At 42.3% G+C, this 19,678-nt stretch overlaps 1 protein-coding gene across 1 annotated transcript in view; it reads left to right on the forward strand.

Moving 5' to 3' along the window:
• Positions 1-3,928: 3,928 nt before the first annotated feature.
• Positions 3,929-19,678, forward strand: part of Megf10 (multiple EGF like domains 10) — a 161,469-nt gene continuing 145,719 nt past the window's right edge. Inside the window, exon 1 of the mRNA XM_031365731.1 lies at positions 3,929-4,658. The gene's annotated coding sequence lies outside the window, so the exon portion shown is untranslated. The remainder of the gene's footprint in view (positions 4,659-19,678) is intronic.

A 19,678-nucleotide genomic window follows, 5' to 3' on the forward strand; every position in this document is an offset into this window, starting at 1 on the left:
ATATATATATATATATATATGTATATGCAAAAATACATAAATACAACCTTCCCTGTGTGTTTAATGTTACTTGTGTATATATGATTTCAGGGCTGACCAGTTTGTATTGGATAAGCAATTTGGGGCGTATCCCTGGGGAAGACTATTTTTCCTGGCCTTGGCATTTCATAGCTGCCTATAGTCTGAAGCAAGATCACCAAGAGTCTGAGGCCAGCCTAGGGCTACACAGTGTCAGGCCAGCCTGAGCTATAGTGTGAAGTTACTAAGAAAGAGAGAGATCAAAGATAAAAGAAGGAAAATGCATAAGCAAGAGAAAAAAAATCAAAACTAAGGGCCAGGCCTTCTAATAGGGCTTTTTTTTTTTTTAAATAAACTTTTAACAATAGTGTGTACAGGGCTGTGTATAGATGTGTGTATAGATGGCTCAGTGGGTAAGAGCACTGACTGCTCTTCCAAAGGTCCTGAGTTCAGATCCCAGCAACCACATGGTGGCTCACAACCACCTGTAATGAGATCTGACTCCCTTTTCTGGTGCGTCTGAAGACAGCTACAGTGAATTACGCTGGAGCGAGAGGGGCCAGAGCGAGTGGGTCCAGAGCAAGTGGGACTGGCAGAGGTCCTGAGTTCAATTCCCAGCAGCCACACACCTGATAGCTCATGGCCATCTGTACAACTATAGTGTACTCATACACATAAAATAAATAAAATAAATCTTAAAAAATAGTGTGTACAAAGAATAAAAACACAGAACATTATGTAGCATTATGCTGAACATAGGTAGTAATCTTGAACAAAATTTTAGCAAATATTAAACAACAACAACAAAAAATCAGGAACAGAGAGATGGCTCAGCAGTTCAATGCACTGACTGCTCTTCCAGAGGTCCTGAGTTCAATTACCAGCAACCACACGATGGCTCACATTCATCTGTAATGAGATCTGATGCCCTCTTCTGGTGTGTCTGAAGACAGCAACAGTGTACTTGCATGCTTAAATAAATAAATAAATCTTTAAAAAAATCAGCAATATATAAAAAGTACAATTTACATTTACCAGACAGGCTTTAATGAAAGTGATAGTGGAACTAAAGATAAAACAGTTAATACTGTCAACTAGTCGGAAAAAGAGAAAAATTGTGTAGTAATTTTAATTGACACAGAAAAGTATTTGTCAAAATGCAAAAATCATTCATGGGGAACAAAGGAAGAACTGTTCATGAATTATGGACAGAAGAGAACTTCCTCACCTTACAGCTAAGGTTAAAACACTGTACTTAGAAATAAGAGACTGTGTCTAATCTGTGGTCATTTGAATGACAATGACTCCTACAGGCTCCCAAGAGTTTGAATGTTTGGTCCCTAGTTGGTGGAAGTACGTGTGGCCTTGGTGGAGAAGGTGTGTGTCACTGGAATGTACCTTGAACTTTTGGAGGTTTCAAAAGCTGGCACCAGGCCCTCCCTCCTCTGCTGGCTCTTTCTGTCTCTGCCTCCTATTTGTGGATCAGATGTAAGCTTTCACCTACTTCTCCATCATTACAGCATCATGCCTGACTGCTATCATGCTTCCTACCATGATGGTCATTGGCTCAGCCTCTAAAACTAAGGAAGCCCTTGATCTCATGCTCTCTTTTATAAGTTGCCTCGATGATAGTATTTTTGTTTATTTGTTTGTTTTTTAAGCATCAATTGAAAAGCAACTAAAACATGTCCTAAGGTCTGACTGCTTTTATTCAGTGGTGCCCTGGGTGTCCTATCCAGTATAAGAAATAAGAAATAAAAGGAGAAAACCTGAATTTATTTGTATGTAGAAAATCCAAAATAAAATTTAAAAAAATTTTAAAAACCCCAAACAAAACTACTACAATTAATAAAAATTAATCAAGTTTCATAACATGAAACTATTCTCATCAGTTATTTCTCTATTCTAGGAATAAACAATTAGAAATTAAAATCCCCAAAATGTTTTCATTTACAAAAGCACCAGAAATCGCTAAATGACTTAGGAATATACTTTAAAATATGTGCAAAATTTCCATGAAGAAAGCTATAAAATTTTTATGATAGAAATTAAAGAATATATAAATTAATGAAGATATAGAAGTTTGTAGGTTGGAGGATTCAATGTTGTCCAGATATCAATTCTCCTTAAAATGACCATTGAACAGATTAACAGAAGAAAAAAAAATGTTCAATAGGTCTAAGACACCCTCAGTTGTAAAAGCGAGGTTTTAAAATAGCGACAAGCTAACTCTAGAGTCCACGTGGAAAATATAAATCCAACCCAACCGAACCAAACCAAATCAAACAAACAAACAAAAAGGAGAAGAGTTAAGAAAGTTTGAAACAAAAGGGAATAAAGTTTGAGGATTTATTTTACTTAAGCTTGACGTCTCCATCAACATTTACTAAGTGGGGAAACTGTAGTATTGTCTACACAACCGAACACAACTCAACAATAAAAAAATAAATAAATAAGAGAACACAGTCTGGATGTGGATGACAAAGTTAATGAGCTATATGATGTCATGTATGTGCAATGCTAGAAAAGATGCACACAACATGTAACCACAGAAAGTAGTTCATAGGGGCTGGCAAGATGGCTCCAGATGTAAGGCTGTTTGCTGTCAAGCTTGATGATCCGAATTTGTTTCTCTGGACACACAATGGTGGAAGGAGAGAAGTTACCTTGACAAGTTGTCTCTGACCTTCACACCCAACACCTTCAACTCCATCAAGAGACATAAAAACATAACAAAATATTTTAAAAAGACCCCAGTGGACAAAATAGGCATCCGTTTGGATGGCATCCTTTTGGGGTGGGGTAGAATTATTGATTGTCTCACTTGCTAATAGTTATCTAGATGTTTCTGTTGTTCAAAACACATCAAACTGCACAGCAAACATTGTATAATATGCGGAAGGAAATTTAAACTGATAAAAATATTGAAAGGAACAAGAAATAAATAGTAGGTTTTTTTTTTTTTTTTTTTTTTTTTTTTTTTTTTTTTTTTTTTTTTTTTTGGTAAGCTTTGGGGAGTACACACTCTGAACTAGTATTCATCTGAGAGCTTCAGAAAACTGCTATATGTAACAATTACTTTGAGGCTTATCTGTCCTTGGGTTTCAGAGTTCGGATTCCAGGCAAGGAGGGTCTGTGGGTCCTAGCCCAGGTCAGATCCGGAGTGACCTTCCCACATGGACTATATGAGGTACTTGTGGCAAAGGCGGTCTCCCAAAGATAAGTGAGGGTAATATCTAGTTAACTAGCTAGCCAGCCAGCCAGTGGATGGACAGACGGATGGACAGATGGACAGACAAAGCAACCAGTCAGCAGCTCACAATAAATTGCCCTCTCCAGTGATTCCAGGGAAGAGCAAAGATGATGAGGGGCAGGTGTGGTTCAAACACGTTCACTTTGCTTTAAGAAATAAGAGTGTTCCTTCATTTCACTATGAATTCACTTAACGTCTTTTGGAGTCCGGATTATCTGCCAAGATAATTTGACAACGGTTGTAAACATGGAGGATTTTCTAGAAAGAGCTTCCTTCATGTGAGGAGAAGCCAGGAATGAGAGGATTGTCTGGCTGTCCGATGTTGAAACTGTCACCCTTGCCTGCTTTCGTTTTTGTTTGGAAGTGAGCAGAATTAAGAAACTACTGTCTGAGAACTAGAAAGTTTTGTATCTTCCCAGGTTTTGGGGACTCGATCTTCATCAGTCTGGAGGTGGGAAGCGGGAGGAGGAGCGGGCCTTCTCAGGTCTATTCCCGGGTCTCCCGGGCGTCCTGGGCGGTCGGCAGAGGGAGCTATTCCCCAAGAAATCACCTCGGACGGCCTGGCAGCGACCCGCGGGGAGTTCGGCGACGGGGGAGCTGTCCCCGCGCCCGCCCCACAAGGCTGGCGGGTCACCCTCCAATCGCCTCCCTCCTTCCTCCCCACCTTCCCAGTCCCTTAGCTGCCGCTCGGTTCGTGGTAGCCTGGCCTGGTCCCCATCCTTTCCCTGTCCCACTTTTGCGCTCCCTCACTCTGGGGACGCGGTGTTCTGCCCGCTTGGCAGACGTTGGCCCTGTCCCCCAAATCCTTGTAGAGGGCCTAGACATTTCTCCTGTGGTACTTTGAGGAGAGGTTAGCAACTGGCACTGTGGGGCACAGCACTCCGCCATCTCTCTCTCAAGCCTCATGGTGACTCCAAGTTTGCCAACTTCTTGACTCAGTCACCAACTGGGGTCCCAGGAGTCCCGGGCCGGAAGGAGCTTGCAGGTTTGGAGGGACCGCGAGCGAGCGACATCGCTCCCCCTCCCCAAACCTTCCCCCACAGGCCACTGTCCTGGAGGCAGCAGCTGCAGCAGCGGCAACTGCTCGCATCCCAGCTGGGCTCGGGTTACCGCCTTCTTCCTCCAGCATCTCTAGCCAGACAGGGAAAAGCTTGTTCAAGTTTGCAGCAGGACTCGGTCCCTGTGCGAAACTGGGGCTCCAGGACAGGCCTGCTCTCCCGCGTCCCCGTCTCCAGAGCTTAAACAAGACCCGCAAACATTGCTTTCTCCTGGGACTCTGCTTGGAAGCCAGCAGCCTCTTCTGGGAACAGATTTTGATTCTCAGCTGGAGTGGGTGAAGACCAGGGGAAAACAGGTTGCGCTGCCAATCACAGCATTTCAGGACCCGGTAAGAGTTAAGAAACAACTCTGGAAGCTCTTGGCCTTGGTTGCTTCTGGGGGTCGGGGCCTTGGGGGCCAGAGGGAATGTTTCCCCTTAATCAGGATACCTTGGTCCCACGGAAATGGGACAAAGATGTGTTGTCCTGGTGGTTTATGAGCTTCCCAGAGGGATTTGTTGTCATTGTTTGTGTTTTGTTTTGTTATCTGGGACTGCAGGGGAGATCGCCCAGTTTTGGGTGTTTTTATTTATTTTCTCCCGCTGTGTGGCTTTGCCTGAGTTTGTTCCATGTTGATTGTGACATTGGTGGGTGCAAGGAGATTTGGGAGTGGGAGGGGGGTGAATCATCATACAGCTTCAGCCTGGCCTTCCTCTGAGCTCTGTCTAGAACCACTCCGGGGTCTTGACTAGTTTCCTAAACTTTTCTTTCTTTAGTCCTTGATATACAGTTTGTGTTTGCCAGCAGGGGATGCCTCTCTTCCTGCCTTTAGGGGTGCGAGATGGGGCGGGGGTTACAAGCAGGTTCACAACCATAGGGTCCTTGTCAGAATGCTTGGTTCCTTGGGTAATGCTGAAAAGGATAGTTCTTAAAGCTGCATTTACTTGAGGAAAGTGTAAGCTTGTCGGCTTTTTTCTTTTAAATCTCTTCAATGGTAGGACTTTTTAACATCCGATTTGGGAAAACATTTTGTCTCTATTTTTTTCTTCTGGAAGTATTTTCATGAATGGCCCTACTGAATAAAAGAAACACGGGGAACCATGCTTGCAAGCTTCTTTCACACATAACCTCACACGAACCCCTACATTTTTAAAGGAACAATGAAAGCCTGGGATTTTATTGGCCTGAATGAGGCATTATTTCTGCTTTTGGCCAATAATAGCCATGCTGTGCCAAGGCGGAGAATGACATTCTTGATCCTTTTTGCCAGATCTTACTTTGTATACAATATTCTCAAATAAAAAAACCCCTTCATTCCTTATGGATAAATAGATCAGGTCACATGACATTACCCAGAAATCCCACCAGGCTGGCTGGCAGGCTCCAAGTCGTCAGTTTGCATAGTGCTTTTGTTTTGTTTACAAGGCCAAGAAATTCCTTTGGTAAACTCCCAGGGTCTGGTGTTCTGGGCTCAGCACTCCACTCTGATACTTGGCAGTTGTGTGGTTTGGTGTGGCTTCACACCTGTTTGTATGTCTATAACATCAAGATGAAATAATCGTGCTTACTCTGGAGCTAAAGGAATTAATGCTTGGGGAGCCCTAACAAGCCCCACGCAGAGGAGTAGTCAGTTATTGTTATTATCTTATTCTTGAGCCAGCATTAGCAGTTGTGTTGCTTTGATTATCCACAGTTAGCTATCAGCAAGTGTGAGTTGATACTTTTACTGAGAAGGGCTTTGAAGACCGATCTCACCTTCAGGCTTTAGCCCCTGAAGGACAGGAGTTAGCTCAGCTTGGTTCATATATGCTCTTTGCAGTGTTTTCTGTGAGGTACCTTCAGTGGTAAGGAAGGGGCATGTGGCAGAGCTGGGATCTGAGAAGGGTTCCTGATTGGATGCCAAAGGCTGTGGGGAGTGACAGCCTTTCTACACTTCTTAGAAACCTTCTGCATTGGCATAGTTTCTTTATCGTACCTTTTGAGGGATCTCCTGCATTTCAGCAGGGTTTGTACTAATTTCTTTGATTTTACCTGCAAGACACATATGTTGCATGTGTGATGTTGCTTTACGGCCGTCTCTGCCCTGCCTCGGTTTAAGTATGCCAGGACTTTCCTCACGTGGCCAGAGCTGTCTACAAAGCAAGTCCTGAGTACTTTAGCTACAAATCTCAAAACCTGATTAAAGATACACACAAACACAGAACACTGAGGATTTCAGTAAAGTATTCAGTGTGATCTTAGACACGCTGCTTCTCTCTTTTGATGTCAGTCTTATGACGTGTGAGCGTGTGTGCGTATGTGTGTGTGTGTTTGTTGGGGGCGTAGGGTAGGGAAAGAGCTTCGGTCTGCCTCCTGGTTCTAAAGCCTTTCCATGAGTAGCCTTAGTTCACTGGTGACTGGGTTCGGTCCCCTTCCTGTTTTAAGCACTTGTTTGGGGTACGTGAATAATGGAACATCCATCTTTGCAGGCCGACTAATGATAGACAAAACCGGAAGTGCACACTAAGCCTGCTTATCAGCTGCTTTCAGACTTTGGGGTACATCAGAGCCAAGGAGGAAATTTTAAATTTTTTTTTTTTAACCATGAGAAATTACCAACATGTGTTCAATTTTTACCTAAACAAATAACAGTTTGCTGTGGTTCATCCATGCGTAAACCTTTGGCCCCTCTTTGATTCAGAGGCAGAAAGTCTTGGGTGAAGTTGAGCTCATCCACAAAGTCCCACAGTGGTCCTGTTGCTAAATGAGTCACCTGCTCATTTCACAGCCGTGGGGATGTCTTCAGCACTTTTGCTTCAGTCTGATGAGACATTTCTAAAATATGAATCTGATCATGGGATCCCCTTGCATAAGTCCTTGGAAGATCCTTCAGCATCTCCTAGGGTATTGTTGAAAAGAGTCTCCAAGTCAGGGTTGGGTCCTACAAGTGCAGTGAGCAACCAGCCTCGGTACTGTCTTGCGTGTGAGCACCTTTGTACAATCTCCTTCGTTGTTCTCTGTGTCCTTGCATGTGAGCACCTTTGTACAATCTCCTTCATTGTTCTCTGTGTCCTCGCTCTCCTGTAGATCTCTTTCCTGTAGATCTAATTCCTGTAGATCTCATTATGTCCCCCAATCCACAGCACCCTTTCCTTTCCATGGCCTAGCTGTAGATGGCTCTTTCTGTTGGAAATTCCTGTGGCCTTCCTTTCTACATAAGTAGCTGCCTGCTATCCATTTATTGTTGAAGAAATAGCTCAAATTGGATGCTCCCTCTAAACTTTCTATTTCTCTCATAGGCAGTGGGTGTCATGTGAGTTGCCATTCTTCTCTGTGAACAGGTTTGTGTGTGTGTGTGTGTGTGTGTGTGTGTTTATTCAGCGTCGGTCACATTGTTATCTGAATGATATTCCCCAGCAGATTGATGAGTTCATCATTCCTTGTTGAAAGACCTCACTCAAATGGCTGGAATATAAAAGCTATTTAATGAGTGTTCCCCCAAATGTGGGAAATGAATGAATGAATGAATGAATGAATGAATGGTATCTATTACAAGTGTGTCTATTAAGAGTAGTGGAGAGATCAGTACAGAATTTACTACCTACCTAGACAGGACCTATGACGTAGCAGGAAAAAAGACAATCTAGGCTATCCTCAGGGGCTTACAAATCACACAATACTGAATTCATGCTACATGTTCAACATCACAGCAGGTGCTACATGTGACAGAGACAGTTAGACTGTTGCATGCTTTGGCTTGCAAATAACAGTGTCTTGGTGCTGAAGTGGAGATGCCAACATCAATAAAAATAGACAGCATGGCTCTGGGCTTTCCAGTGTATTAGGCACTTGGGCACATGTGTGGTAACTGGCTCAGTACTGTCTTTCTTAGTTTCCTACATAGACACATTCCTGAAAGCAGGCCTCAACACAGGGCGGAGCTGTGTGGTAGGAGGATGGTGGCTGCAGAAGGCCAAAAACCTCTCTATTTATACCTCTACTGTGTTGTCTAGACCCATCATCCAGTGTGTTCCCCTTTCTTCATTTTCCTTAACATCCTTTGCCTTGGTTATTTCCTCCTCAAGGAACCAAACAGCCAAGGTCAATTATCATCTGATTCTGTCAAAAGCTTTGCCACTTTTAGCATCCGTAATAACTTCCGCCTTTGTCCCACATTAAATTTAATGAGGAAAAAAATACTTATAATTGCCAGTAGAGTTTTTATTTTTCCTGTCTCCACTTGTTTTTCTGAGAATGAATTATGCAAATGGGAGCAAATGCTGCCGCAGCAAAGCTGAGCTATTGGCTCACTGAAATTCCACGTGAAACAGACATGGGGGTGGTCCATTTCCCGGTGGGAGATGGCTGCGGCATCATCCACCAGTGAGCAAAGGAACCTGAGGCTGTCGGTCAGGGAACACAGCCTCAGAATGTGCTGCTGTACTCCCCAGTTTGTAAGGATGTGGGCCCAGGATTTACTCTGAGAACTTATTTTAAGAATTGATGCAAGATTCATTGAGTCCTGTTGATTCCTCTTTTACAGTCCTTTCCCCCAAATGATTTTTTTTTTCTGCCTCAGGACACACCAACCTCATGTTTTACCTGCGCATGCGAATTGCCTCAATTACGCATTCGTCCATTCTCCTAATGTGAAATCCAGATTTTCCGTTCATCTCATATCCATATTGAATACTGAAGAAAGATGAGCTTTCGCTGTAATCATGCTTACTGCTTTTAAACATATTTTTTTTTTTTGTGAAGGGCTAATTTAGGCAGCTTAAAGGATCGCTCATGCTATGAATGAAGTACAGTATTCAGACCACTGGTGTTCTATATTATTGAACTTCATCTGCACAACTGCCAACGGCCATGAGTCTGTTCTTTGATGATAAATGCCATGCCCTGAGCCAGTCTGGAAGTGTGGCTGCGGCACTACATCCTGTAGTTAACACTATTAATGCCTATTGATTTCTCTCCTATTTCATCTTTAATGATTTATTCTCCCAGATAAAGAAACTATGTAAAGCATTCTAACCACCTCAATTTCCTACTCAGAGAGCAATAAATCATACACCCTCCTCCCCCGCAACCCCCAGCTCCACTTGTAAGACAAGGGAAATAGAATTTCAGTGTGGAATGCCTTGTCTTGCTAGGTGCATGTACAGGATATTAGCATCTGTTAAAACCATCAGATCTTTGGAGCAAGGAGGCCTCATTGTGGGGGTGACCAAGTACCGTGTTATTAATATCATGTCCAACCCAGATGAACTGTGCAAACATGGCTAGCTATAAAATACAGCTGCAGATTGCATCTTGTATAATGGGTCTTTAACAAATCTTCTAAATACTCAGGTTTTTTTGTGTTTTTTTTTGGGGGGGTTGTTGTTGTTTTGTTATTTTGAGACAGGCTCTTATGTAGCTCAGAGTAACCTCAAACACATTATGTAGCCAAAGACAAGTTTGAACTTCTGATTCTTTGGCCTCTTCCTTCCAAGTGCTGGGATTGCAAACATGGTCCACCATGGCTGGTTTATATAGCACTGGTAATAAAACTCAAAACCTCTTGCATGAAGACAAACACTCTACCAATCAGAATACATTCCCATCCTTCAGTTAGTTTTCAAAAACTGTTTTGGGAGCTAGATAGACAGCTCAGCTGTGAAGGGCACATCCTGCTCTTTCAGAGGACCTAATCTGGTTCCTAGAACCCATGTTTGGGTACAGCCACCAATACTTATCCTCACACGCTCCAGAATTAAAATGAATAAAAATCAATCTTTGCAAAATGTCTTGGGGCTGGGCGTGGTGGCACACATCTTTAATCTCATCATCCTGGAAATAGAGAAAGGCGGATCTCTGAGTTTGAGTCCATCCCGGTTTATATAGTGAATTCCAAGGCAGCCAGGGCTACAGAGTGAGACTTTGTCTCAAACAAATAGATGCTTTAGAGGTCCTGGAAATTAAACTCATCGATTGGGTATGCTAAGCACACACCCTTCCACTAAGCTCTATACCTTCAGCCTTAAAAAAAATGTTGATAGAAATATAAAACCACAATTCATCCATTCTAGTCATTTTTTCATGGAATTTCATGGAATAAAATATAACATCTTGTTTTCAAATTGGGGAAACAAATCCTCCAGCCAAAATGAAAAAAAAATAAACACTCTTCCACACTGTCAATCTTGAGAAGTGTATTTAAAAAAAAATGTTTGTTTTGTTTTGAGACTAGGTTTAAGTATATAGCCCACAGTAGACAAAATCTGAGTGGTCTCCCTGCCTCAGCCTTCCTAGAGCTGGGGTCCAGGTATGTACCACTATATTTGAATTTTTAAAAAAATACGTTATTTTGGATGAGGACTTGATGACAATACACGACTTTGGCTTTTACAATTAATTGGCTTGAGTTTTATTCTTTCCTCCACTATATATTTATTAGGTATATAGTGTATAATAATAAACACTACAATTGCCAAGAAAAAGTTAATACCTTAAAAAAACTAGATTAAATATATATATTCACACACATATATACACTATATATACTTTATATAGTATATATATACCCTATCTATCTATCTATCTATCTATCTATCTATCTATCTATCTATCTATCCAACCAGCCAGGCGGAGCTGGCTGTAGTCAGGGTTTAATAGGCAGGTCTGAGAGTGGCTTCAGGTTCATGCCAGGAAGAGGGCTGGGTGTACTGATAGGGAATGTTCTGCTAAGTGAGGATTTATGTGGACAGGATACCTCAGGCAGGGTGATCCCAGCAAACACGCAGCAGTAGGAGCATTGAGGAACCATTTCAAAGGAGTTGAGAATCGTTTTTTATGACAGCTATTTATGGAGTCACGGGACTGGTTTCTGTCTGTCCCTCACATCACTATCTGAGTTTTAAAGGAATCCTTCTTCACATGTTACTGCTATTATTTTGTTATAGAGACCAGATGTGGGCACCCTATTGAGAATCAAATAAAATTTGGCTTAGAGGTTCTTCCCCACTCATGAGAAGGCATGACTGGAAAACTTGAGTCTTTTCACCACAGAGGGAGTTCACAGGAAGGGATGGCCAGGACTGGAGCTTTCGAGAGTCATCAGGGGCAGAATTTAGGTTTTCTCTTGACCTGTTTCAAGATTGTTTTACCACATGATGGTGTCAGCTGTCCCAGCTTGAAGCTACTTACCTAGCATAAATGTCTCTCTGTGCAGTAAAAGGCTTTGAGTTGGTTGACTTTTAAGTTTGGGATTGTGGGGGAAGTTCATATTTTAATGTTTTAAATAAAATATTACATATAATCTTTGTACATTGTTGAAATGTTGGGGAGATACATTTCCACCAAGCAGATACACAAACCCATACACAAATGAAAAAAAATCTTTAATTGTGTGTGTGTGTGTGTGTGTGTCTAACTGGAGAGCAAGTCCAATGTATGTGTTATGTTAAACGGGCACGGTCACTTCTGCCTCTGAGCTACATCGCAGCCCAACATGCTTATTCACTTGCACTGTTGTTGGTGACAGTAACAGTGGTTTCCTTTGGTTCCTTCTGCCATCCAAAGCTGTTCTGGTCTGTTGGTTTCTGATGCTCTCAGTCTCTGGGGGATGCTCTACACACTCTCCTGCCCTGCCTCTTTTACTAACACTCCCGTTGTCTTCTGGAGAGCTATTTCCATTTTTAAGCATCCCTGTCTCTTTTCCCATACCCTTTAGTGCCCCCATCTTTGCACCTTTTGCTCTCTAGACTAAGACTTATAACCCCGGCACAGCAGTCAGTGGAAAACCCAGTTGATTTCCTTCTTGCTTCTACTTCATCCCTTAAGCAGATGTGCAGATGCCATCACTGAAATTGGAAATGCTTGTGCTAGGCCCAGGAATACACATTCTCAGCAAGGCAGGAGGATGCCGATGGTCTAGGGTTGCAATGGAATTCTCGTTTGGGGTTACGGTGCCCCGTTCCAATAGCACATTTCATTTCTTTCTTTTGATTTTTCATTTTGGTGATGGCCCGAGTGGGCATAGAAAATAGCTGGTCTGTGAGAAGCTGCTCCTTTCCTTCCTACTTGGAAGGACAATAGCTGTAATACAACACTGCTCATGTGATACACAGAGAAAGGCACCCATTGTTTGAGGTTGGCTGATGTTCCACTTGGCTCTGGCTGGCTGTCCCATTGAGCTTGGTAGCCCCAAGGAAGCAGGCCCACTTAAATCAGACAGACAAAGAAAGGAGGTCAAGGTCCTTCCATATTAAACTACTTGAGGCAATGTGTAGGAGGTAGGGTTGGGGAAGGCTATGTCATTCTGGGCAAGATGCTTTCATCTACTGTTTGACACTGCAGACACACCTCAGGGAAAATGTGAACTTCTTGGAATCCCAGTGTGTCTTTGACCAAGAGGGATTTTTTTTTTTAACCATTGTCTCACTGACTTATCCAATAATAGAATTTTATTATTTACTTTATAAGCCTAAAAGATCTCCCTCTATGATAGGCAAAGACATATTTCTTAGCTTCTTTCTCTGGGTTCCTTAGAACAGATATCAAGCCTATGGGTTGGTAGAAGGCTTGCCTAGCACAAACAAAAGACCTGGACTCAATCCTTGTCAGCACATAAACTGGGCATGGGGACACATGCCTGTAATCTCAGCACTGAGGAAGGAGGTAAAGTCAGGAGGACCAGGACTTCAAGGGTATCTTCAGTTCCATGGTGAGTTCCAGGCCAGCTTGAGGTTGTTCATCAAATACCACCACCAAAACCTAAGTGTCAATTCTGAAAGCCTGCCTGGATTATGGCTTGATATCTCAGAGGAAGATTTCCTGGGTAATGATCATTAATTACATCTCAAGTGTTAATCATTCCCATCCAAATCTGGATTTGAATGGATTTGAACGGACTCTTGCATTTGAAGTCACTTTTTAAGTTTAACATATAGTTAAATCCACTAGAAAGTTCCCGATATAGTTGGGAAGTTATGATGCTATGTAGATACCGTTCCTCACTCCCAACTGCCCAATAGGACCCCTGTTTTTGATGGAAAGAGTTACAAACTTCCTGTAGAGATCTAATTGTGAGATCAACAACTGGACACATTCTTTGAAGCAGAGGAAGATTCAAATTCAAGGTCACATCCTCTGCAAAGGTCACCAACCCTCCAACAGAATTGTTCTTTTGGCCTGATTACTCCCTTTACGGAAAAGTATGTCATTCATTCAGACTTTGCCTCTGGGTTTCTTTCAAAAGGACACTCTGTCCCTAGTTCCTGTGCATATTTGTGGGTAGCTATTCTTCGTGAGTCTTTCCTAATTTTTTCTTTTCAATTAGACAAAGACCATTGACCCGAGGGAAGCAGAGGAAGAAAGCCTTGCTGGGTGTAATGGGTTCTAGAGAACACATTTGTATCAAGTGTTCAGGCAGCTTGGTGCCCTGGGCCAGTAGGAATCCTTTCTCCTCTGAGATAAGAGGTTTCGTGGCTGTCTGCATCTGCCTTTAAGTACAGTGGGACTCAGGAGAGGGCAATATATGACTTACTTCAGGTCACTTAGAGCTTCCAATGAAGTCTGTTTTTGGACCTTGATTATAGATTATCCTTCCAAATCCATTAATGAAGAAGAGACAAGTGGATTGTGGAGAGGCAAGTATCTTCATTTTCATTAACTTTCCACTCTCATCTCTCCCGTAGTTTGTTTATCCTTTAGTAAATGGGGCTTCGGTGTTGCCAATGGCATGCATGCCTCGAAAGCAGGAAACGGTGAAGGGGGAGCTTCATAGCAAAATGATCATGTTAAAAATCTAGCTGTATTAGTTAATTAATTTTCAATTCATTGTCATTAGGCTGGCTCATTGGCTCTGTCTGTGTGAGATAGAGAGGCTCTCTCCTTGGGACTCAGAGGTGGGGACTACACTTGAAGTCACATAAAGGTGAAGTGTTGGCTGAAGACAGTGGGGGAGTTGCATGCTGTCTCTTCGTTGTTGTTCCTTACCTGTGATCTTTTGTTTTAGTTGTTCATTATCTTCATGATTCCTTTTGTTCTTGTCCATGCCCGAAGTAGCACGTTTAATTCTTATGCTCGCTCAGGCGCAGGTTGCTTGTGGGACTTGGTTTTCTATCAGAATCTATGTTCTCTCCACTGAGGGCTTGGGTCCAGTCAGATGCTACTTATATGGATGTGTTCAGCTTGCCAGAAATCCTTGAGCAGTTAAATTTTGATGTGTTTACTCGCCTTTGGTGTACTTTGCTATACGTGGTGAGAAGTTAAAATACTAAAGCCCCATGTTTATGATGGAATGACAGGAAGTGGTAAACTCTGGGAGCTCCGTTGCCTCATCCTATGGATCTTGCTATGGTAGAAGGATAGAACTTTAATGTGTAGGGGTTACCCTCCCATAACAGGAAGAGCCAAGGTACAAATCAATGGGCTCACCCAGATATTGGGCTCATCTAGGCAGCAAATCGGTATTGAGAAGTAACATGTCAGCAGAATACTATTCTTTAGAATCTAAACTCAAGATAGCCTAAACAGTAGGCTATCATATCTTTACCTTCTTCTAATACATAGTACTCTGCCATATAAAAGGAGGAAAGAGCCATGTGGATCATGCACATTATTATTATTTTTTGACTCATTAGATGACTATTGCCCTAAATTCTAATATTGGAATACTTCCAGCACACACACACACACACACACACACACACACACACACACACAGAGGCATACACCCACACATGCACACACATTTAACTGTTTTCCACAGCCTCACACAGTGATAGGTATGTTTCCACCTCTTGCTTCTTACCTGTCTCACCTGATTTAGCCAAACTCCTCAGTGTTAAGGGGTGGGGGTGGGGTAGAGCAGCACAACAGTTAGCACTTTCTGTTCCATGACAGTCTGTCCTCCTGTTTTCTGTCATCTATCAGTGTAGGGCCATCTTGATCATACCAGCATGAGTCATTGCATTTATGGGACACCCAGCCTGTATTTTTAATATGGGACAATAGATTCAACTGGAAAAAGTGATTTATTTTCTAAAGGAGAGTTTGGGCTGTTGGCTTGGACATAAGTATCCCATCTGTGGGAGATCTGAGCTCCTATTTTATATTCTTCATTTTGGACATTGATGTTAAAGGTTAAATATTGATTTATGTAAACATGTGATTACAGTTGTGGGATAAAAAGACAAGATTTTGATGGTCTTTGTCTGCTGCTTGCCTTTACTGTAGGAAATGTGACAACCTAGTCTGAGAGTCAGTCTCTATTCCTGACTCTGTGACTTTGAGCAAATGGCAAGCTCTTTGAGATCTGCCGATTGTCTGTGGCATGATAATAGCGTGTAACTCCGTTTCATGCACTGTAGTGGCAAGCATACAGTATGCATCCAGGACCTACTCTCATCGTGATTCAAAGCAGGTCACATGAAAGCAAGGAAGAATAATGAACCCATCCAGGAATTAGACCTGCTTAATGCTTCAAATGAGTGATGCACTCAAGCACTTAAATCAGCTCCTGCTAATTAGCACAGAGTTTAAAATGTGTAGTTTCTAATATAAATGCAAACTATAAGGGATTTTAAAGTATTCTGAAGTAGAAAAATGATAAAATTTACTAATGAGTATATATGTTTAATTATAGTATTCTGCTAAAAGAAAATATCTTGACTAGAGGATTAGACAAAGCCTCTGGTGCCGTCCCTAGTACAGAGCTTACTCTTCCAAGGCAATGGTGAATTTAAGACAGGCACACCAAGACAATCGTGTGAGCACATATTCATAGACGCATTACTTAAAATAGTCCGAATTATTTTGGTGAGTAGAAACACCTCACATGTGTATCAGTTGAGGATGAGAGACCATGTAATGGTACTTTATTCCATCTACATGAAGAATCTAGGCAAGAAAATCCAATACTTTTAGAATATAGATTGGTGGCTTGTAGGGCTTGGGAAGGGAATCATAGAAGAGACTGATAAATATTTGGTGTCTTGTTGGAGGAAGAGAACACTCTGGAAATGGATAGCCACAATGATAGTGTTTGTATAACATGGTTAAAATGACGAGTTTTAGATTATGTCAACTTTATTCCAATTTTTTCCTCCTTTTAAAATGTCCAGATGTTTTATGTTTGGGTAAGATGTATCTATCTGCATTGACTGAACAATCTGTGCTCACTTGTGTCTGCTATGAGGTAAGGGTTTCCTGCTGGCTGGGAAGGATGCTAAAGATGAAAGACACTTCAGTGTCCTTGGGAAGATAGGAGAGGATGAGGGACTGGGTGGCAGACTGCAATTAAAACTACCTCACATCCCTGGATTTGGGTGACTAGACTGGGCTTTGTGGAAGAGATGGAACTTTGAAAGATAGGTGAACTCTATGCCATAAAATGAAGGGAGAGAGAATGAATTCCAGCTTGTAGAAATGTACATGAGTGTGTGTGGGCATGTGCATGTGTGTTTACGTGCATGCGTGCGTGTATGTGTCTGTGTGTGTGTGTGTGTGTGTGTGTGTGTGTGAGCGCGTGTGTTGGGGTGAGGGGGTACAGGACAGGTAAGAGTAGAAGGCAGAGGCCAACACAATGACATGTTTATGATCAAGTGCTGATAAATAAGGATGCAAGTGTATGTTGGAGACAAGGATGGAAGTCTTAAGAGCTGGTGCTAATGTTTAACTTTCTGGGCCAGGGAGGTGTGTGTACCTAGGTAGGTGGCATGTCTCACATAGGAAAGGGTTGTTTAAGGAAGGCAGTATGTCAACTATGCTATGAGAACCCCATGGTGGGCATTAATAGTTTAAATCTGAGCCTTGGGGATTAATGGCAAGTGATTGAATGCAGCCTATGCTACCAAGAAGAAAGCAGTAGATTGCAAAGGTTTATTGTTGATGATAGGACTATAAAACAAAATAGGGGCTGACCTTAAGGAGCCTAGTGCAGTGATTTCACTGAGTCTACACAAATGCATTCATAAATAATTTAATTACATGATTTTTAAATAAAGGATCTCTCTCTTTTCCTCTCTTCCTCTCTTCCTCTCTTCCTCTCTTCCTCTCTTCTCTCTCTCTCTCTTTCTCTCTCTCTCTCTCTCTCTCTCTCTCTCTCTGTTTTATATGTTGGTGCATGTGTGTGAAAACCATTGAGCAACCTCAGTGTTGTTCCTCAGGGCCTGCCACCTTTTATTGAGACAGCCAGGCTCATCTGGCTGGCCAGGAACCTTAAGATATCTGTCTGTCTCAATCTTCCCAGGGCTAGGATCCCAGGAGCTACCAGGAACAAAAATGTCCTTGTACTCACTGATAAGCATGAGGGAATCCAGAGATGTTCAACACACAGAGTTGTCTATTCAAAGAAAGAGATATATGACCTGTTTTCCACCCAGGCCACACCTGCCTATTCTAAACTCTTACAAGCAGGACGAGAGGTGGTGAGTAATCTAAGAGACCTCTGTGTTATCTGAATGACCAGGGGCTCCCCTAGGCTCCTACAACCAGGATTCGATGTGGCTGATAGCCCTGATGACAACTGAAGTTTCTGTAGAGCTGAGACCACTCCAGATCCTTCCCTAGCCTCTTAAGCTACCTATAGAGACCATCTTCATAGAAAAATTGACATGTACTTCTTGAGGAGAGTTTCAATGTAATTATGCCTCATTGTGCACACAGAATTGTGTTATATCAAGGAACTTTTTTCCAAATTTGTACTGTACTTAAATACGCCTAAAATAAACTGCCCATGTCAGACTCTTGAAGTTTGAACCAACACCAGCTACTGAGTTGTGTTGAACTGGATTTCTTTCTTACTTCAAATGGATTAACACTCTGCTGGCCATGGTCTCTGCAGAGACCTCCTGTACCACGTATGTGCCACCATGCCTGGCCTTTTCAGTTCGTGGGGTTTGGGGATCAAACTTCTACGTACAACATAAGCACTTTACTTATTAAGCTGTCTCCCCAGTGAAGTATATTTTATTAAGCACCTCTTTATTGTCTTGGATGTAATTGCCTATGCTAGGGATAGGAAATGACTAAGGTAAGTTCCTACACTAGAGGATTTTCATTCTAACACATTGTGAGCACTAGTTGTTACATCTAGTGGACAACTGTAGTTGAAAGCTTGAGGCGTGGGTTTCTATAATGTAGTCTAGCACATGATTCAGAACCAAGCTTCCTGGGTTTGGCCCATTTTTCACTTATTGGATGTTTATGGTTAAGTCAGTTACCCAATGTCTCAGTTCTTTTATCACTTAGGTGGGGGATAACGATGTTATTTTTCTCACAGAGCTGTTATGGGCATTGATTGAGACTCTAAGTAGAGGGAGCTGGGCACCGCTGTCCAGCAAATGCTCAGTAAGTCTGGTTTATTTGCTTGTCAGTATCTGGTTTCTATCCAGGGATTTGTCTGGGTCACTTCTGTTTTTCATTCAGCCTATTCCACAATCCTTATGTAAGGATCTCAGGCCTCAGCTCTCTTTCATATGCCATACCGTGTTGGGTATGAACTTGCCGAGTTCATCAGCATGCAAACTCAGCTTTTGGGGCCGCAGGCAAACAGCAGAGTCTTTATTAACAAACGGCCATCCAGATCTTGGCTTGGGAAGAAACATTCAGATAGTGCCCCTCTTCAGTCTGCATGAAGACATTGTGTGACAACACATCCTGGCTGAGAGGCGCAGCCTTCAGTGCTCACAGTCCTGCTTATAGCAGGCCTTATCCAGATAGTCTCTCTCCTGAGACAGCCATAGCTTGAATTTAATGCCTTTGTGTCCCCTTATCACAAGTATCACAGGCCACTGCACTCTCTGTACCTTTCCGTGAATAGGGGTGAATAGACAGACATGTCGGAATCTAGAAGGAAGTTTGGAGATTATAAGAAGAGCTTATAATCTCCGAAGGTCTTTCTTTCTTTGGCATAAATTGATTTTAGAATGTACATTCCTAGGACATAGATAATCCACTGTACCTTCTTTCTATCCTAAAATGGTTTAAGTATGGTGCTATGAATTGAATCACACCCTGCCCCACTGCCAATTTTATGTTAACTCCCTAACTTCCATGTGACTGTGCTCAGCGATAAGACCTGTCACAAGTTGATAACAGTTAAGTAGAGGTACACTAGTGAATCCCCAATTTAATAGGGCTGGTGCTCCAATAAGAAAATGAAGAAGGGACTGAGGAGATGTAAAGTGCTTGCCACACATACTGGAGGACATGAGGTCACATGCAAAGCCAATCATCAGGGCATCCGCACTTAAAACAACTATACCAAAGAAGGCAGGGACAACTGGCTAATTGGCCAGCCAGTCTAGCTTATTTGTGACTTCCAGGAGATGAGGAATGCTGTCTCAAAAGACAAATGGGTAGTGTCTGAGGTTAACCTTTGATCTCCACACACAAGGATGCC

The sequence above is a fragment of the Mastomys coucha genome, unplaced genomic scaffold, assembly GCF_008632895.1.
Source record: "Mastomys coucha isolate ucsf_1 unplaced genomic scaffold, UCSF_Mcou_1 pScaffold13, whole genome shotgun sequence".
NCBI classification, from domain to species: domain Eukaryota; kingdom Metazoa; phylum Chordata; class Mammalia; order Rodentia; family Muridae; genus Mastomys; species Mastomys coucha.